Genomic DNA, 13,780 nt, shown 5'->3' with positions numbered 1-13,780 from the left:
GCGAGACTCTGTCTCAAAAAATAAATAAAGTAGATTAGAAGGAATACTCTTTCAGGAGGAAAGTAAGGTTTAGAAGCTGCATGGATAATGATAACATATTTTCCCAATGGACAGTTGATGGGCCATGTTAAATAATAATATTTGAAATCCAATTTCAGTTCTAGATTGTAAACCAGATTCAGGAAGAATGGTCCTGTCTCCAAAGCATTTTGGAATCCTGAAATCACAGAAACTTGGCACCTAATTTCTACTGCTGTTCAAAATAATATACGGTATATGGGACAAGGACACTATTTGTTAGAAAGGGAAAAAGATGTGACTGTAGCTATTTCAGAGCTTGCTCACAACCAGACAATATTTGATTTAAATCGTACTGCTATTTGGCATAACTCTGGGTTCATAGGGAAGCTACTTTTAGAACAAAACAACACTTATAATAATGAGGACATTGATAACCAAATATTTTGGAAATTGGAACTCAACTTTCCTCAAATTGCACTCCCAGTAGACAATAAATGGCTGAATGAGCAATTAGATATTGTAAATCATCAGTTAATCACAGTTCTAAATGAATCCAAAGATATCATAAGATACAAATACAAACAAACAAAAAGAAATAAAACTACGGTATTAGTCACAGACTATCAAAATGTATGTTCAGGGCTCTTATCTGTGATACTTTGTTTCTTTTTTCATTGTCTTTTCCTCGGTGGACCTCTCTTGGTAATTCACTACATTACTGATTATTTTTCTAATGTTTCTGTGTTACAAGTATTATAAATGCAAGGGTTACAGATGTCTCTGAAGAAATAAAACTCCAGCTAATATGCTAGTTCATCAATTTGAACTAACATACATAAAACGTATGCAAAGGCAGTCTCTATTGCCTGTTTGTCTAACACGTTCTTTTCCTCTATTTCTGACCAGCTGAGGACGGGCATTCCTTTTTGATTTTTATCTCCAAACTCCCAAGGTTTATTAAAAGGGTATAAATTTGGATATTCTTCCACCAGACTCTTCAAGGCTCCTCACTGATACTGCTGACCCCACGACACGTCACTACCTCTGATGAAGAGAGTGGGGTCCGTGCTCTTTAAATCCCTCAAATTATTTGGACTTCAAAGTCCTCCTTTGGAGGATTTTGGCCAAAAGGGGAGAATTGTCAGAAAAAGGAAAAATCTGAAGAAAAACGTTTTCCAGTGGCCTAAGACGGCTGCAGTGTGGACATGTGGGTAAGAGAAACTAGGCCTTGCCCGCAGGCTGGAGTCTGCCAGGCAATTCACTGACGTGCACTGGTGCCGGCCTCGCCTGTCAGATGGGGCACAAAGGCAGGATGGACTCACCCTCCCTCTGCAGACCTGGCTGCCTGCGTGTTTGTTGACCTTCCGTCCTGCACTTGTTAACCGTACATGGGTCACTGAGCGCCAGTCAGAATCATAAGAACGCCACCTGTGCTCCACCGCCCCCTTCTCCCGTTTCTATGGACTGGGAACATGTGAATGTCTGTCCAGCGCAGCCCCCTCCAGGACACATTCTTGGTTCACACTAAGGCTGTGTTGCTAGGCTCACAGTCCTCATGCTTGGCTCAGAATAAAACTCACTTTATGAAGTATCACAAGAATGGAAAAACAAACACCACATGTACTCACCATTAAATTGGAACTAATAGATCAACACGTATGTGCACACATGGAAATGACATTCATTGGAAATCCAGTAGGTAGGACGGGGGAGGAAGGGATGGTGAATTCACACCATATGGGTGCAGTGCACACTATCTGGGGGAGGGCACACTTGTGGCTTTGACTGAAATGGTACAATGGCAATTTTTTTTTTTTTTTTTGAGACAGTCTCTCACTCTGCTGCCCAGGCTAGAGTGCCGTGGCGTCAGCCTAGCTCACAGCAACCTCAAACTCCTGGGCTCAAGCGATCCTCCTGCCTCAGCCTCCCGAGTAGCTGGGACTACAGGCATGCGCCACCATGCCCGGCTAATTTTTTCTATATATTTTTAGTTGTCCATTAATTTCTTTCTAATTTTAGTAGAGACGGGGTCTCACTGTTGCTCAGGCTGGTCTCGAACTCCTGAGCTCAAACAATCCTCCCGCCTCGGCCTCCCAGAGTGCTAGGATTACAGGCGTGAGCCACTGTGCCCAGCCATCTGTGAGTTTTAAGGACCAGAGACTCAGCCTGTGAAGAATGGATGAATGAGGAGTGTTGAGAGACTCCGCCCTTGGGCTCCATCCCTTGCCCGCCTACAGGAAAGAGGACCCCAGCCTTCTTGCAGGGCTGGTGGGGCGGCCGCCAGGCAGGCATTCTTCCCTTCCAGAGCACGCATCCTCCGTGTGTGCGGGCACTGTTAGATTCCACCATCCAACTTTTCTGCCTTAGACATTGAGAAGCCAGTTTGGGATTTAGACGCTACTGTGTAAACCCTGGCCAGTTAGGTTATCAGTTAAGTTGTGGGTTACCGTGGCTTTCAAATTTAGATCCTTGAGGAAACAAGGTTTAAAAATTTTTTTTAAATTATTTAACAAATGCTCGTGGAACTTGCAATATAGCAGGCACGGTTCTAAGGGCCCTATGAATTTTAACTTATTGAAGAGATATTTTATGTTTTTTTTTTTTTGCAACTTGCCAACAACGACAAAAAGCTTTTTTTAAAAGAGGGGGAGGGTTGAAATAAAGATTCTGCCATTAGGAGTCTGGTCAGGAAGCCCAGGCTGGGGCTCCCTCTTGGGCATTACGTAGATGCTTCCTGCCTGCCCGGCACTGGGTGAAGAACAGCGGAATGATCTGTGGCCTGGACGAACGAAGCCGCACAAGGTAATAGGAACCTGTGTACAGAGGGACAGATTGTCTTCATGATGTCCTTACAGCAGTCCCGGTACTCACTGGGGAAGACATAGCCTTGAGCCAGATAGCGCAGTGAGGGCTGACTCAGGGTGTGTGGTGACCCTCTGTGGGGACCTCCTTGGCTAAGGGCGTGTTTGGCACAGTCACCGTGGCCTCAGATGCCCACCCTCTGACCAGGGCCCGGTGTTCTGCTCTTTTACTGTTCGCTGCTCCTGAGATGAGAGTCTGGGTTCTGGATGCCGAGAGGTGGGGCTGAGGGAGGGACCTCCCGAGAGATGAACTTCCACTGCGACTCATCTCACAGACACAGGTTCTCGTCAGGGTGGCCCTGGACAGTGTGCTGCCACGTCCCCTCCACCCCCTCCTAGGAGGCCTCCCTGCCCCAAGGGACTGTGCCTCCTGACACCCCTTCCTGCAGCACTCCCTGGAGTCATCCCTGCCTGGGGGCCCAGCCACCCACCACTGTGAGCCGCCTCCTTGGCTGCTGGGCTTTGGGGAGGGGTGACCACCGCCCCGCCCAGCCACCCTCACAAGTGTGAATAACGATCTTCATTGGCACTGATGCTTGTCTGGTGCGAGCAGGTCTGTGTTAGGCAGCTCTGCTTTCTTCACCCCCCTGCAGGGGTGGATCCAGGCTTTGTTGGACCTGAAGCTTAGACAATTTGGGGGTCCTCTTTAAGAGAACACATAATTACAAATTTAAATTTAGATGCAAAAAGTTATTTATTTTGAGTGCGATCTCTCTTGTCTTTCATTTTTTTTTGGTTGGTAATACTTCCTGTCTCTCTCACTACTTACTAAAAAAACATTGCTTTTATTGCTTTTCCTTCTTCTGTATTTTGTTTTCTATGTTTTTTTGGTTTTTTGGTCTTCATTTTCTGCTTCTTCTGGTTTTGTTGTTTTTTTTGTCTTTTGTATCGAGAGAATGGAATGGTAAATTCGGCCTTTCCTGTAGCATGGCTGGTTGAAATTTATTACTGATAATTTAGGAAAGTTTATTTAGGCTTCAGATTTGTTACTGGGAGCAATCGGCCGTATATAGTTTTAGGATTGTGGTCAAATCGAGAGGCTTCTGTCAATTTTCTTTTATATGTTAGTTGTAAGACATGGAAGGTTTTCCACAGACTCGCTTCTGCTCCGTTCGGTTGAAACCTTGTTTCTTTCCGTGATTCACACAGTTTCGGTGGCAGCTGCTACACGCACACTCACCTGCTCCCCCTCTGGTCCTGCACATTCACGTCCCCACGTCCCCATGCCAGGCCAGTCGGCGTGGTGGACAGGAGGAGCATTTCTGGAAGCCGTTGCTACACCGGATGGCTGACGATAACTTGCAGACCATTGTGCCGGCAAACTCTACAGTGTCCCTTCACACCCAAAGAAAGTGCGTTTCTGCCCAGCTTCCCCTTAGCCAAATTGCTGGTATCCGCTCCGGTGCCTCCTGACACAGTCTGACCGAGAGGGGTCCTGGTGGGGAAAGACAAGGCGAGGTCCACAGTCAAAATACTTGTGCACATGTATAAGAGGTATTGGGGGATGACCTTGCAGATGCTCTGCTAGTGCCCCTTGTAGGCAGGGTGGGGGCGGCCTTGATGCTTAAGCTTCATTAGCCCCTGCAGTTAATTCATCTCTGTTTACTTCTAACAAAATCGTAGGACAAAGCCCAGAAACACAAACCTGGTACTCCACCCTCGGCACTCCGGACTGCTCCGTCCTCTGGTTGGCCCTGCACACCCGGGAGACTGTTTCCCGAGGCCTGGCCTCGAGAAGGGACCTGGTGTCCAGCCGCATCCAGCTACCTGCTTGGTGTTTTCAAAACACGTTGCATTTTCCTGCCTTTCTCCTGGCCTCTGGCTGAGAACCGTACCCTCCCGCCAGAGCCCAGCTCCCGAACCCCTTCCCAGTGGCCTTCCCCATCTCCCCTGCGCCCCCCTCGTCCCCAGCCTGGCAGTCTTCACAGCCGTGCCCGTCCCTGGTCCCGGCGGTCTCTCCCACAGTGGGTCCTTTGACTGTAGGCACTGGGCGTCCACCTCCGGCTCCCTAGAGCAGGAGGCGCACATTGGTGGGCTCTGACCCCGTGTCACCCACTCGGCCATCTGGCTTTGCCAACACAGTGTTGTTTTTCATCTGTGATTTTCCTTTTTACCAGTTATTCATGCAGGGAATTTAATAAGCAAAGTAAATTAAAAAGACCGTCCTGAAGAACAGTAGCGTCCTGTCCTGGCCCCAGGACAAATTGAAAATTGTTTTCAGTTTTCTGAGAGTTACACCCATTTTCTAAGTTAATTTTCTTCTGCCGCTCTTTCCCGAGTGCCCCGTTTTAGACGTTCTGTGTTACGCGTGTGACTGCTTTGCCTGTTTGGGTCCGTGTTCGCATTAGGATGGCCACACGGAAGGAATTCACACTTGAGCTGGGCGGTTTATTCTTTCCTTTCCTTTCCTGTCCTGTCCTTTCCTTTCCTTTCCTTTCCTTTTTTTTCTTTTCTGACAGAGTCTCACTCTGTTGCCCAGGCTAGAGTGCAGCTCACAGCAACCTCAAACTCCTAGGCTCAAGGAATCCTCCTGCCTCAGCCTCCCGAATAGCTGGGACTACAGGCATGTGCCACTATGCCCGGCTAATTTTTTTTTTTTTATATATATTAGTTGTCCAGATCATTTCTTTCTATTTTTTAGTAGAGATGGGGGGTCTCGCTCTTGCTCAGGCTGGTCTCGAACTCCTGACCTTGAGCGATCCACCCGCCTCGGCATCCCAGAGTGCTAGGATTACAGGCGTGAGCCACCACTGCGCCCGGCCTATTCTTTTCTTTCTTATGCAATTTAGATTTTCCTTAAAGTTAAAAAGAAAAGTTTTGTTTGGTTTTTCTTCATTTGCTTTGTTTTCTGCATACCTGTTGTTAACCATCCATCTTCCCAAGAGAATTTTCGATGATCTCTCGGTGTGGTCAGACTCCTCGGATATTGCTGTGGGGCAGTGGTCCTGACGCTCTGGCTGGCCTGGGAACCAGGAGGGCTTGTGGAAGCAAGGTGGGGCCCACCCCGGGTTTCTGACTCCCCAGGTCTGCAGTGGGGTTGACAACTACCATTTCTAACGTTCCGGCTGGTAATGATGCTGCCGGCCTGAAGATACATGTTGAGAACTGCTGCTGGGCAGTATGTTATTATGTGAGTACCTCACTGTCTGTGCCTTCAGCTTTTGAGCAACTTTGGGAGATGTCCAGTGTGCAGTTAACATGCATAATGCTGCTGTGACATCCTTGTGTGCGTGTTTGGTTATGTACGTGTGCACTTCTGTTGGGAATATATTAATAGTAGGAGGGAACTGCTGTGTCATCGAGAATGTAAATTCTGCCAAGTAGTTCTCTAAAGAGGATGTGCTGGGCCAGGCGCGGTGGCTCACACCTATAATCCCAGCACTTTGGGAGGCCAAGGAGGGAGGATCGCTTTGTGCCAGGAGTTTGAGACCAGCCTAGACAACATAGCAAGACCCCATCTTTACAAAAAATTTAAAAATTAGCCAGGCATGGTGGCATGCACCTGTAGACCCAGCTACGGGGAAGCTGAGGCAAGAGGCTTGCTTGAGCCCAGAAGGCTGCAGTGAGCTATGATTGTGCCACTGCACTCCAGCCTGGACGACAGAGCAAGACCCTGTCTCTAAAAAAAAAAAAAGGACGTACCAGTTTATACTCTGCCCAGCAGTGTGTGAGGACCCCCATCACGCAACATCACATCTTCCACAACACTTGGAATGGTCTCTTACACTTTAGCCTTTCTGATGGGTGTGAGGTGGTACTTTATTGTCATTTTAGTTTGCATTTCCCAGATGACTAATGAACTTAAATGGCTTTACACACATTTACTGGCATCTTTGATATTCTCTGTTTGCTTTTAAAGTGGCGGCACTAAAACACTGATGAGAAATTTATCCATTCGTCCGACAAATACTCTTCGAACAAGTCTGGAAAGGACTTTAGCCTTTAGTCTGAGTGTGACGAGAGGCCTGGGGCAGGGGGCAGAGCTGGAGACTGGACGGGAAGCCGGGTGGGAAGGGAGGGTGGGTCGGGCTGGGATGCAGCGGGAGCGGGGGAGGAAGACTCATCCCGGAGGCCGAGGTGGCGGGTGTGCGCTGGTCGGGTGCAGGGTGTGGGAGAAGAGAGGCGCCGAGGATGACTTCAGGGGCCTGGGCCTGAAAAACTGGCTGCGTGGACCTGCCGCTTCCGGGGGTGGCGCAGCTGCAGGAGGAACAGGTTCAGGGGTGGGAGGGAGTGTTCTGTTCTGGGCACGTTAAACTTGAATCGCCAGCAGGTTTCTGAGTGGAGATGCAGGTGTGGAAGTCGCTGGCATGGAGATGGGATTCGGGGCGCAGTCTGGCTTGTTCACAGACGGGCCTCGCCAGAGGATGAGCCCAAGTAAGCTCCTGCTGTCCTCTTTGGGAGACGCCCAAATACCAGTTTGAGCAGGTTTTTTCTTGGGTAGCTCATTTCTCTGGAAAAGGCTCCCCGCTCTGCTGCGGGGGCTGCGCGCATCTGCTGCTGGGGGAGGGTGCGAGGCGGTGTGACCGCGCCACTGCCCCAGACGCCCCGTCCGCCTTCAGCCCTGCCTCACCTGGCCCCATGCCTCGGCCGCCAGTGTCTGCTTAGCGCCAGAGGGTGGGGTCAGCCTGCATGAAAACTCTAAAACTGTCACCGACATTTAAAATATCAGCGAAGACAGAACTCCCGTGAGACAGCAGCTGGCGGGTGCAGAGCAGCAGCTGCACCTGGCGGGGAGCGCTTGTGGTCTCCAAGTGTCAGGGCCCAGTGGGCCTGACCCTGCCTGAGAGACTGCTGTCATTTTCCTTACATAACATCGTGAGAAAAGCAATGTCTGTCTTATTTTGCAAACAAGCTGTTCAAGAAAAATGGGGAGAGGCATCTTTTTCCCAGAGGCATTTGCACCTGCAGCTGGACGTTGGCCCCTAATCCCAGCCCTGGCACTAAGTTGGCAGTGACGTCCCCTGCACCTCCGCCACGGAAGAGCGAGCCCTGGCCTCTGTGGCCCTGAGATGCTCGCTCCCCAGCATGAAGTGCTGACTAGTGGAGATCGCTGTCTTTGGGGCTGGGGCGGGGAGGGAGGTGGAAATCACTTAGCCAGGGGGAGGATAAGCTGCTGGTGAGGTCCAGGGCCCCCCCCAACTCTGGGGTGGGGTCTGGGGGGAGGGGAGCTCAAGGCATCAGACTGGCCTGGGGAAGGACAGGGGAGTCCAGGCCCCTCCCTCTCTCTGGCCTCCTGCAGGGCCTAGGCCTGAGGCTGGCCTGGTTTGCAGCCTCCCCCCTTTCTCTCTCTCACCCCCGCCACCCCCAGATGAGGCTGAGCCAGTCTGGGGATCCTATGCCGCAGTCCCAACTCCTGTCCCACTGTCCCGACTCCTGTCCCGCAGGCAGACTGGCACCGCAGGGGCTCACCTCTAGTGTGGGAGACGTAGGAGATGGCGGCGTGGCCAATCGCTGGTCACCGGGCAGTGTGCAGGACACCGAGGGAGGTCGTCCCCAGGCCTGGGGGATGGGGACAGCTTCCTGGAGGAAGTCACAGCTGAGTTGTGTCTTTAAAGTGACACATGGGAGTCAGCTAGAAAGTTAAGCAATGGGCTTGGGGGGGCGGAGAGAACGGGTCAAGGTCCAGTGAGAATGTGACAGGGGCAAGGGTGAAGTAGGACGCAGCGCCAGGGACCTGTGAGAAAGGCACCTTGGCGACACTCGAGGTGGAGGAGAGGAGTCTGGGGGACGCCAGGTCGCGGGGAGAGCGGAGCGTGGGTGGGCGTGCTGCTCAGGACGGACTGAGCGTGGCTCTTGGAGGTCGACTGATTGTGAGTTGGGGTGGACCCGGTGTTGAATTGGAAGTCAAGGGAGACCGAGGACAGAGAGCGTCTGTGTTTGTGCCTCGGGCGACTGGATGGCTGTCGTTGTTTGGAGAGAAACCTGAACTGGAGAGGGGTTTGGAAGCCATCAGTGGTGGCGGCTGCGTGGGGATGGGCTGGGTTAGTGACAGGATTGGCACAGATGGCCTCCGCTGGGCTCCCTTTGCTGGACTTTACAGCTGTGCGACCTTGGGCAACTTTCTTAATTTTCTCGTGCCTCAGTTTCCTCATTTTCAACATGAGAAGAGTAATTATTATTATTCTCAGAGTTAGGGTGAGGATTAAATAACTTGGGGCTTGTGAAGTGCTCAGATCGGTGCCGGGGCAGAGGAGCTCTCAGGAAGTGTGAGCTCAGCACCGTGCGGCGATCAAGTCCACGCCATCTGCAGGGAGCTTCGCCACAGAGTGGCAGGCACAGGCCGGGGCTTGCAGACACCTGCTTTCAAGTCGCGGTCTGAGGGAGACGAGCCCGCAGAGAGGTGCGGAGACAGGAGGGAAGACGTGCGAGGGGTGGCGGTCACAGAGGATGGCACTGCCACACGGAGAGTGCCGCTGGGTGTGGGTGAAGGGTGGCCGCTGGCCGGCCGTGGAGGTGCTGGTGCCCGCGGGGCTGAGGGAGGCCAGAGCCTGCACGTGGGAAGAAGCTCGGCGGGGAGGGTGGAGAGTGGAGACCCTGAGACGCGCTGGCCTGGGAGCCCGGAGGGTCCAGAGCCCTGGACCGCCTCTGCCGCAGCGGGCTCCTCCTCTGTCTCCCCACGATGGGGGCCGGGCAGGGTTTGTGATGCGTGAACAGCTGTGGCCTGCTGTGACCAGTTGCACCCACGTGACACTATGTGATGGCTACGTTATTACCCGGCTATCTGATGAACTTTTAGGTGTTATCAGCCGGCACCTGTATTAGGGTTCTCCGGAGAAACAGGACCCGCAGGAGGCTGGCAAGTCCAGGCTGCAGGGTGGGCCGGCAGGCTGGAGACCAGAGAGGGCGGATGTTCCAGTGCGACAGGGGCGGGAGGCAGGAAGAGCGGCCGATGGGGAGGGAGCCCCAGGGCCGTTGGCGGGATTCTCCCCTCTTGCTGCGGAACCCAGTGTTTTGCTTTTCAGGCCTTCAACTGATTGGATGAGGCCCACCCACATGACGGCGGGCAGTCTGCTTTACTCTGCCGATTAAAGTGCTATTCTCACCCCAACATACTCTCACAGAAATGCCCAGAATGGTGGTTGACCCAATATCTGGGCACCCCATTGCCCAGTCAAGTTGACATGCGAAATTAACCGTCACACCCGTTCACTTGCATTCAAATAAGTCTAGAACCTGGAACACAGGGCGCGTTGTCAGGCCCACACCTCCGGAAGCCACGTTTTCTGGAGGAAAGACAGGTTGCCCACGGTTCCGCTTTTGCAGAGTTCCTGGGCGTGCTGCCCCGTGGGTGATCTCGCAGAGTCCGGGTTCGGGAGCACACGCAAATCTGCAGGGTGCTCCGCAGGAGTGGGTGTAAAGATTGTACGGGGACAGCAGCGCAAAACCGAGGCGGGGAGACAAGAAAAGGGTGTTCGGACGTGTCCGTGAACGTCAGCCTCTGCGTCTCTGATGCGGGAGCTGACGGTGTCCCTTTCTTCTAGATTTGAAATTCAGGCTTCGGTGACTTTAGGCCCAGATTTTCTATATTAAACATTAACAGAATGTTGTTTGGACAGAGAGACCCAGCCCAGGAGGTCCGTGAAGTGCAGGCTTAGTGAGTAGCTGGAAAACATTAATTAAAAACAGCATACACTGACTTCTTGCCAGTGGAATGAGCGTGTTCGAAATCTCTAAGACCGAGGGGAGAGCCGGCACAGGGCGCCAGCAGGTCCTCACCTGGCAGCAGGCGGTCGCCCCCCGAGGGCGGGACTGTGGCTGAAGGGCCCGGCCGTTCGAGTCCAAGGCGTGCTTGTTTTGGAAATGCGGCACTTCGTTGGAAACACTCTGCCGTCACCTGTCGGCTCAGTGTAGGGAAAGTTGTGAAATTAGACTTCTTACCCAGTGTTTTAGCGTTTGAGACGTGCGCGTTGTGTGCCTGGTGGGCTCTCGTTCAGAGCGGGGAAAGCCCGTGTGTGTCAGTCCGTTTGCGTCCAAGACTTTGTTCCCCATTCAGTTCCTCAGACAGCCTGTGTCTCAGGTACGCGTGTCACTACAGAGGCGGAAACCCAGGCTCCGCGAGCCGAGTGGAGTTTGAGTTGGTATGTCTGATTCTAAAGTGCGGTTTCTCCTCTCTGTTCCCATCGATGTTACAAAATTGGTGAAAACAAGAATTGCATTCTAGACGGGAATTTTTCTTCATTTTCTTCCTGAAGAACTACAGTCCGGAGTTGCCGAGTGTTCTTAGATTAGCTTACAGCGCCTGTGGGTGCATGCTGCTGTCGTCCGCACCCTGGCCTGGGGTGGGGCTGCCCCTGGAGCTGCTAGGACGAAAGGCAGGGTTCCTGCCCTGGAGAAGTGTGCCGTCCGCTGGAGGGGTCAGGACAGAGGCCTGGTGGTGATCGAATACCGTGGGCTGTGCGGTAACTGACCCAGGAGAAGGGGCCAGAGTAGTGGGTGGACGGCCACACAGGACGGCTTCCCGGAGGAGACGTGCCAGGCTGGGTAGAGGCCGAAAGTACAGGCAGGAGGGATAGGAGGGATGTCATTGCAAGCACAAGGGACATCGTGTCCTAAGACACAGCAGTGTAGCAGGGAGGACTCCTGGGGGGATTGAGCCTTGCATGGGAAGTATCCAGGGCGGCTGCAGGGCTGGGTGTGAAGGGCCTCACCTGCCAGTCCCAAGACAGCAGGTGATGGTGAGGCCAGGCCTGGCGGAGGGGCGGCAGGGTGGGACAGGCTGGTTGGGGAAATGCCTGCCCTGCTGCTAGAGGACACAGGCACGTTTGAGTCCCGTGGCCTGCCTTGTGATGGACAACCGTAAAGAAAACCATCAAAGCAAACACAATAATAAATATTCACAAAAACAGAGAAAAAAGTAATTTTAGAAAAGAATATCACACAACACACGACATCCTGCCTCCGCATCCACACACCTTCCCTCCCTCGTGCAGTCCGTGGCCAGGGCCCCGTTCCCCCTGCGAGCACCCGGACTGCAGCAGACACTCCCGAAACCGCCGCACAGCCCTCGGCGCCCAGCTGCTCGGCACGCAGAGCTGTGTGTGTTTTGGATCTGGAAAACCCAGCGCATGAGTGCTGGGGAGGGTGGACGTGGCTTTGCCAGAGCACTCACTGAAAGGTCTTCGAGGTCTTGGTTAGCTGCGGACTCAGCCTCAGCGAGCACCAGCCAGGAAGTCCTCATCGACACCCTCAGCGGGTGTCCGCGGCTGCCTGGCGCACCTGCGGGAGGTGGGCGCAGAGGGCATAGGGTTCTGTAACTGGGAGTCAGCGACCAGGACACGGGGGCCATCATTGCCGGTTATGGTCAGAGTGGCCCGTCAGCACCACACCCACGTCACAGCCCCTGGCGGGGGAAAGGACATGGAAGGCAGTGTCCTTCTGAGGATGTGACTCAGAGGTGCAGGCCCGTCCTCTCAGGCAGAACTCGGTGCCAGGCCACGCCTTCCCGCGTGAGGGGCGGGCGGCGCAGGCTTTCGAGGAGGCTCTGTGCGTGCTGAAAGGAAGGAGGGGAGACCGGGTGTTCGGGGTCAGATGGTGTCTGCTGCAGGGCAACTCTGGAGGCTCTTGTCTCTCCCCTCCGGGGTTCTGACTGTGTCCTCATAGTGATGGGGTGACGTCGAGCGCTAAGTGCTGGGGACGCAGGGTTGTGGTCAGTGTTTAGAAAGCGAGTCTGGCTCCAGGCAGGGGACTTGTGGACGGAGGCTGCAGCACAGGGTGGTGGCTTTTTAACAGAGAGCCAGAAACACAGCCAGAGCAAGGGGACCCGGGTGGCCTGCGGTCACACAACACCGAATGTCGCACATCCGTTCACGCAGTCTGACCTGTGTTTTGTTCGTTCGTTCACAGAACCCCGTGCACCTGCCGTGTGCCAGGGCCGGTTCCGGGTGCCAGGGTGCAGCAGGGCACCAGAGAGAAAGCTCTGTCCTCGAGGGCTCGAGGCCCAGCGAGGACAGGTGTATAGTCAGTGACAAAACAGGATGATTGAAAGTGGGGCAAGTTGCAGACAGGAGGCTCAGAAGACAGGAAGTCCCTGGGCAGAAACACATTTGGCCAGGGCCTGCGAGAAAACCTGAGCGGGCTGAAGCAGAGCCCCTGGGCGGCGCGTGGGAGGAGAGACCGGAGCGGCGGGCAGGGGTGTCCGTGTGTGGTCCTGGCTTTGCTCCGAGAGCAGCACTGGATGTTTCTCTGCAGCGAGGGGATCTGATGGGATCGATGTCTGAAAATCCTCCGTCCGGCTTCTACATACAGGCTGCAGGGCTGTGGTTTCGTGACGTTTCCTGTGTGGGGCCGCGGGTGTGATGTAACCCCGTCCTCATGGGCGGGGTCCCGGGTCAAAAGTCAGAGCTCCAAACCCGGTCCCGCCAAGTCAGACGTCCCGCCCCCGGTGTTCCTCCTCACTCTGGGCTTGAACCTGCTCCAGCCCCTCCCTGCTCAAGTGCACTCCGGGCCGCCACAGAGCCATCAGAAACGCAGGATCCCGGCTCAGACCCGTGCAGCCACCACCTTCACTTCCGCAAGTCCCAGCAGCTCTGGCGCCACGTCCCCTCTGTGCTCTGTCCTCTGGTTAGGGTGTCCCTCTCACCCCCTCTCCCTGCACCCCCCACACCACGCTGCCACACACAGACACACCGAGCCGCCATCGCCGCCTAGGATACGCGCCCAGTGGCCTGTCTGGACCAGGTCACGGTTCGGGGGTCCTGGAGATGGGCGGGCGCCATGTGAGCGACACCTAGAGGAGTGTGAAGTCACAAACGAGGGGCCTGTGGAGGTGCGTTTGGTGAGATTACTGCGTGCAAATTGGTGTTTAAGAAAATTAACCACGGCCGGGCGCGGTGGCTCACGCCTGTAATCCTAGCTCTCTGGGAGGCCGAGGCGGGCGGATTGTTTGAGCTCAGGAGTTC

At 53.9% G+C, this 13,780-nt stretch overlaps 1 protein-coding gene across 2 annotated transcripts in view; it reads left to right on the top strand.

The window, feature by feature from the left end:
- The window catches only part of IMPA2 (inositol(myo)-1(or 4)-monophosphatase 2), a 54,874-nt gene that overhangs the window by 835 nt on the left and 40,259 nt on the right, over positions 1-13,780 (top strand). The window lies entirely within an intron of this gene.

This window comes from Propithecus coquereli, unplaced genomic scaffold (genome assembly GCF_000956105.1).
Source record: "Propithecus coquereli isolate 6110/MARCELLA unplaced genomic scaffold, Pcoq_1.0 Scaffold308, whole genome shotgun sequence".
Classification (NCBI taxonomy): Eukaryota; Metazoa; Chordata; class Mammalia; order Primates; family Indriidae; genus Propithecus; species Propithecus coquereli.
The sequence above is the reverse complement of the archived record's forward strand: the minus strand, read 5'-3'. Positions and strand labels throughout refer to the sequence as shown.